The sequence below is a fragment of the Heptranchias perlo genome, chromosome 15, assembly GCF_035084215.1.
Source record: "Heptranchias perlo isolate sHepPer1 chromosome 15, sHepPer1.hap1, whole genome shotgun sequence".
Lineage (NCBI taxonomy): Eukaryota > Metazoa > Chordata > Chondrichthyes > Hexanchiformes > Hexanchidae > Heptranchias > Heptranchias perlo.
This window is the reverse complement of record NC_090339.1, coordinates 11,007,357-11,013,809: the sequence shown is the minus strand read 5'-3', so window position 1 is coordinate 11,013,809 and position 6,453 is coordinate 11,007,357.

Sequence of the window (6,453 nt, the reverse complement as noted above, 5' to 3'; positions counted from 1 at the left end):
AGCCATTTTGGATTCTGACATCTGAAATATGATGGCTGTGCACTCAGTGCAAAAGAGAAACAGTAACGTAAAGACATCAGGGACACGTAAGAGAGACTCTATATTCTACAATTAACCGTGTGCAACTCCATGAGAGGACAGTAGGCCTGCAGTGGCAATGCTCATGATTAATCCTCCCATTGTATTGCATACAATAAACTGAAGAATATGGTCTCTTCCTTATCTATCTCATCTTCATGTTGCTGTTTTTCTCTCTCTATCGCCTATGCTTCTATCTCTCTCTTCCTCTTTCCTGCTTTTCTCTCTAACTTGTCTTTCCATTTGTGTGGGAGGCAGTGAGTGGCAAGGTGTGTATTGTCTATTCCATAAAAATCAGTCAAAATGCTTTCAGAAAACTTTCCACCACCGTTTCTTGTTAGTATTTTTTCTCAGTGAAATTTCCAATCTCCAAAATAAGATTTTAAACCAAATTGGAGATTTAATTCTCAAAGCTTTTATTTCAGGCAATGAACAATTCCGCTTTTCTGTTATGAACTCGTCACAGACAAGCCTGTGAAAGGTGATCGTCTTAAGATCAACAGCTGGTATTGTGGGTTCATTAGTGATGGTTAAAAAAGAAAACAAAGATTGATGAAGGAGAATGGATTGCTGTAGAAAATTCAGTCAAAGAATGTCTCTTGTAAACCTTTAATCTATGAGTTAATGGGCATTTTCTGAGGTTTGTTTCTGGATATCTCTGTTTACTACAGACTGTATGGCCAATAGATTCAATGCTAACTGGTCTACTAATCCCCAATATGGTGGAAGGAAGCTCGCCCACATTTCTGGCTGGAGGTGCGCCTCCCGCCATATTGATGAAGGGCCTAACTCCTGAAACAGGACGTATTCATGGGGAAAGAGTGATCTGTATGTGCTGCATGTAGGTGAGTCCATCAAAACAAGGATCTGGAACATTACAGAGATGGGAAAAATGATGGACTGGCTGCTAATGGCTACAGGGAGACAACACATACCAAGGGTTACTGCTCTGAGTAACCCTCATGCTCCTCCTCCCGACCCCACAGTTAAAGAAAGCTCACCGCCGCTCCCAAACAACCCGATTGACACTGCTCCCCACCCACACCGTCTGCCCCAGCCCCCTATCCCCCTCCCCAGCGGCCTACTCTCCCCCCTCCCGGACTCCTACCCTCCCTCCGGCCTGCTACCTTCCCCCATACTCTCCTCCCTCCCAGCCTTTTATACCTGCCCGCCTGTCCACCTCCCCGCTCCCCTTCCCTCCCCCACCCTGGCCTCCTACCCTCCCCTCCAAGCCTCCTACCCCTCCCCCCAACTCGCTCCCCCACCCTCTCCCACCCTGGCCTCGTACTCTCCCCCACCCTGGCCTCATACCCACCCCCCGCAAGGCATCCCTCCACTACCTCGAACAGAGCTTCTGACGAGAGCAAGGAAACAATTGTTAGAACAGGATGTTTGCTGCACTGAGGGTCCAATGTACTGGAGTAAAATACACTCCTCTTGGATTACAATAAAACCTGCCTCCCTTTGACAAATTCGCTTGGGTTTTCTTTTCATCCACAGTGATTTCTTTGGATACCACCAATTTTGATGACATTGACAGAACCATAGAATCACAGAAAGGTTACAGCACGGACGGAGGCCGTTCGGCCCATCGAGTCCATACTGGCTCCATTCAAGAGCAATGTAGCTAGTCCCACTCTCCCGCCCTATCCCCGTAGCCCTGCAAATTTTCCTTGCAAGTAATTATCCAGTTCCCTCGGACAGTGCATTCCAGATCCTAACCACTCACTGTGTAAAAAAATTTTCTCATGTCACCTTTGGTTCTTTTGCCAATCACCATCAATCTATGTCCTGTGGTTCTTCACCCTTCCGCCAATGGGAAAAGTTTCTCTCTTCTACTCTGTCCAGACCCTTCTTGATTTTGAACTCTTCTATCAAATCTACTCTTATCCTTCTCTGCTCTAAGGAGAACAACCCCAGCTTCTCCAATCTATCCACATAACTAAAGTCCCTCATCCCTGGAATCATTCTACTAAATCTTTTCTGCACCCTCTCTAAGGCCTTCACAGAATTGGACACAATACTCCAGTTGTGGCCAAACCAGTGTTTTATAAAGGTTCCACTTAATTTCCTTGCTGTTGTACTCTATGCCTCTATTTATAAAGCCCAGGAATTAGTATGTTTTTTTAACCGCTTTCTCAGCCTGTCTTGTAACTTTGAAAGATTTCTGCACATATACCCCGATCTCTCTGTTCCTGCACCCCCTTTTACAATTGTACCATTTAGTTTATATTGCATCTCCTCATTCTTCCTACCAAAATGTATCACTTAACAATTCTCTGCGTTAAATTTCATCTGCTATGTGTCCGCCCACTCCACCAGCCTGTTTATGTGCTCTTGAAGTCTATTACTATCCTCCTCACTGTTTACTACACTTCCAAGTTTTGAGTCATCCGCAAATTTTGAAATTGTGCCCTGTACACCCAAGTCCAAGTCATTAATGTTATCAAAAGAAGCAGTGGTCTTACTACAGATCCCTGGGGAACACCACTGAACACCTTCCTCCAGTCTGAAAAACAATTGTTCACTGTTCTGTTTCCTGTCATTTAGCCAATTTCGTATCCATGCTGCCACTGCCCCCTTTATTCCATGGGCTTCAATTTTGCTGACAAGCCTATTATGTGACACTTTATCAAATGCCTTTTGAGAGTCCATATACACAACATCAACCACATTGCCCTCATCAACCCTCTCTGTTACCTCATCAAAAAACTCAATCAAGTTAGTTAAACACGATTTGCCTTTAACAAATCCGTGCTGACTTTTCTTTATTAATCCACACCTGTCCAAGTGACTATTAATTTTGTCCCGGATTTTCGTTTCTGAAAGCTTCATCACCACAGAGGTTAAACTGACTGGCCTGTAGTTGCTGGGTTTATCCTTACACCATTTTTTGAACAAGGGTGGAACATTTGTAATTCTCCAGTCCTCTGGCACCACCCCCGTATCTCAGGATGTTTGGAAGATTATGGCCAGAACCTCTGCAATTTCCACCCTTATTTCCCTCAGCAACCTAGGATGTATCCCATCCGGACCTGGTGACTTATCAACTTTAATTACAGCCAGCATTTCTAGTACCTCCTCTTTATCAATTTTTAGCCCACCCAGTATCTCGACTACCTCCTCTTTTACTGTGACTTTGATTTATAACGCTGTAAATGTGGGTTGCTGCTCGTATGACTCATCATAGAGCCTTTCCAGTTGTTCAAGTTATTTTAATTAGCAGTTTGAGTCAGATAATGCCACAGAATTATCACTAATCCTTGTCTTAATTTACTTCTTGTGTATATGTCACTGCCTCCATTTTAAATTCAAATTTAAGTTATTAAATAAAGTGAGTCTAAAATAAAATGGAGGCAGATAGTAATAGGTTTAGCAAATCTGAATCACCAATAATGACAGTAACTCAGTGTGAATTTGAAGAGGTGCCAATCCTGCGATTTGCCTGAAACCACCTAAACTCTGCACAGGAGTTTCACAGGATGAATGAATGTCCACTAACAGAAACAGTAAAGAAATCTGCCCTGAACCTCCCAGGGAGATCTTTGAGATATGGGCCTGGGATGGAGCAGAACATCTGTCTCAGTCCTGGCCACTGAGTGGGTACCTGACCCTGTGTGAAATCCCAAGGGTGGGCCTGTTCACATATTGTGGCTGGGCACTGACTGGGGGCACTAACGGGGCACTAAACGGGGGCACTGACCGGGGGCACTGACTGAGGCCGTTCAGGGACACGATCAAATATTCTTTCACTGAAGCCTTGCGTTTAGATTTGAAATGAATCGTTTTCTGTCCTAGACTCTCACAATGGAGTAGCCTGCCAAAAAAACAAGGAGCCATGTGCTCAAAAACACTGGCCAGGAATTTGCAGCAACAACAACAACTTGTGTTGCTATAACACCTTGAATGTTGTAAAAACATCCCAAGGCACTTAAAAAACAGCAACGCTGTTATCGGTGACAATGGCCGTAAGTGAGTCCTGCAGCGCCGATTTGAAGCCAGAATTTGCTGGGAAACTTATTATCATATTCCACAGCCATGACAGTGGTGATCCGTGGAGTTTGGAAATGGATCTCAGAAATGAGCCAGCTCTATACACAGGTCAGTTTATTGGGACACAGTGATGCTCAACACCGTCCTATTGCCGTTCATAAAATAGAAGGGAGAAAATAAAAGAGCTAAAGAATTCCTACAGTTTCCCATTTCCACACCTCATAATTCTTTATACCTTTACCTGAGTGGATTAGCATAAAGAGGGTGAGTCTAAGCTCATTTGTAATTAACACCTATTGCTTATTCTCACATTTAAGATATCATTTTAACTTCATTCGAATCCGTTTATAATGTAAGGCACGAAGGGACACTGGTCCATTAAAACAAGGGCCACTCACTCATTGCAAGTGCCTTTAAAATCTGAAATTGATTGGGTAAATTAATGACCTGAGGGTGAGAACAATTACCCCCGCAAAATATTATTTTACGGCTTAATATTATATTGCAAAATCCACCTGAAGACTTTATCCGTTCGAAAGACAGAATGTTATAGAGAAAATTGTCTGGATACTGATCATGTTTGAATCTGTTTCAATGCACCATTATTGGTCCAATTGATTGAATGAAGATGAGGATTTTAGTATTTGAACTTTACAGTAAGAACATGGTCAGAGGGTCTGACCGGCTTCATCTGGAGAGAGGTGCAGGTTCTGATTTTGAGCAGGACTGGGTTTAATGCTGTCATCCTTTCCCATTTTAAGAGTAAGTTTGTTCAGATGCTTCAATTCAGCCATTTTGGATTCTGACATCTGAAATATGATGGCTGTGCACTCAGTGCAAAAGAGAAACAGTAACGTAAAGACATCAGGGACACGTAAGAGAGACTCTATATTCTACAATTAACCGTGTGCAACTCCATGAGAGGACAGTAGGCCTGCAGTGGCAATGCTCATGATTAATCCTCCCATTGTATTGCATACAATAAACTGAAGAATATGGTCTCTTCCTTATCTATCTCATCTTCATGTTGCTGTTTTTCTCTCTCTATCGCCTATGCTTCTATCTCTCTCTTCCTCTTTCCTGCTTTTCTCTCTAACTTGTCTTTCCATTTGTGTGGGAGGCAGTGAGTGGCAAGGTGTGTATTGTCTATTCCATAAAAATCAGTCAAAATGCTTTCAGAAAACTTTCCACCACCGTTTCTTGTTAGTATTTTTTCTCAGTGAAATTTCCAATCTCCAAAATAAGATTTTAAACCAAATTGGAGATTTAATTCTCAAAGCTTTTATTTCAGGCAATGAACAATTCCGCTTTTCTGTTATGAACTCGTCACAGACAAGCCTGTGAAAGGTGATCGTCTTAAGATCAACAGCTGGTATTGTGGGTTCATTAGTGATGGTTAAAAAAGAAAACAAAGATTGATGAAGGAGAATGGATTGCTGTAGAAAATTCAGTCAAAGAATGTCTCTTGTAAACCTTTAATCTATGAGTTAATGGGCATTTTCTGAGGTTTGTTTCTGGATATCTCTGTTTACTACAGACTGTATGGCCAATAGATTCAATGCTAACTGGTCTACTAATCCCCAATATGGTGGAAGGAAGCTCGCCCACATTTCTGGCTGGAGGTGCGCCTCCCGCCATATTGATGAAGGGCCTAACTCCTGAAACAGGACGTATTCATGGGGAAAGAGTGATCTGTATGTGCTGCATGTAGGTGAGTCCATCAAAACAAGGATCTGGAACATTACAGAGATGGGAAAAATGATGGACTGGCTGCTAATGGCTACAGGGAGACAACACATACCAAGGGTTACTGCTCTGAGTAACCCTCATGCTCCTCCTCCCGACCCCACAGTTAAAGAAAGCTCACCGCCGCTCCCAAACAACCCGATTGACACTGCTCCCCACCCACACCGTCTGCCCCAGCCCCCTATCCCCCTCCCCAGCGGCCTACTCTCCCCCCTCCCGGACTCCTACCCTCCCTCCGGCCTGCTACCTTCCCCCATACTCTCCTCCCTCCCAGCCTTTTATACCTGCCCGCCTGTCCACCTCCCCGCTCCCCTTCCCTCCCCCACCCTGGCCTCCTACCCTCCCCTCCAAGCCTCCTACCCCTCCCCCCAACTCGCTCCCCCACCCTCTCCCACCCTGGCCTCGTACTCTCCCCCACCCTGGCCTCATACCCACCCCCCGCAAGGCATCCCTCCACTACCTCGAACAGAGCTTCTGACGAGAGCAAGGAAACAATTGTTAGAACAGGATGTTTGCTGCACTGAGGGTCCAATGTACTGGAGTAAAATACACTCCTCTTGGATTACAATAAAACCTGCCTCCCTTTGACAAATTCGCTTGGGTTTTCTTTTCATCCACAGTGATTTCTTTGGATAC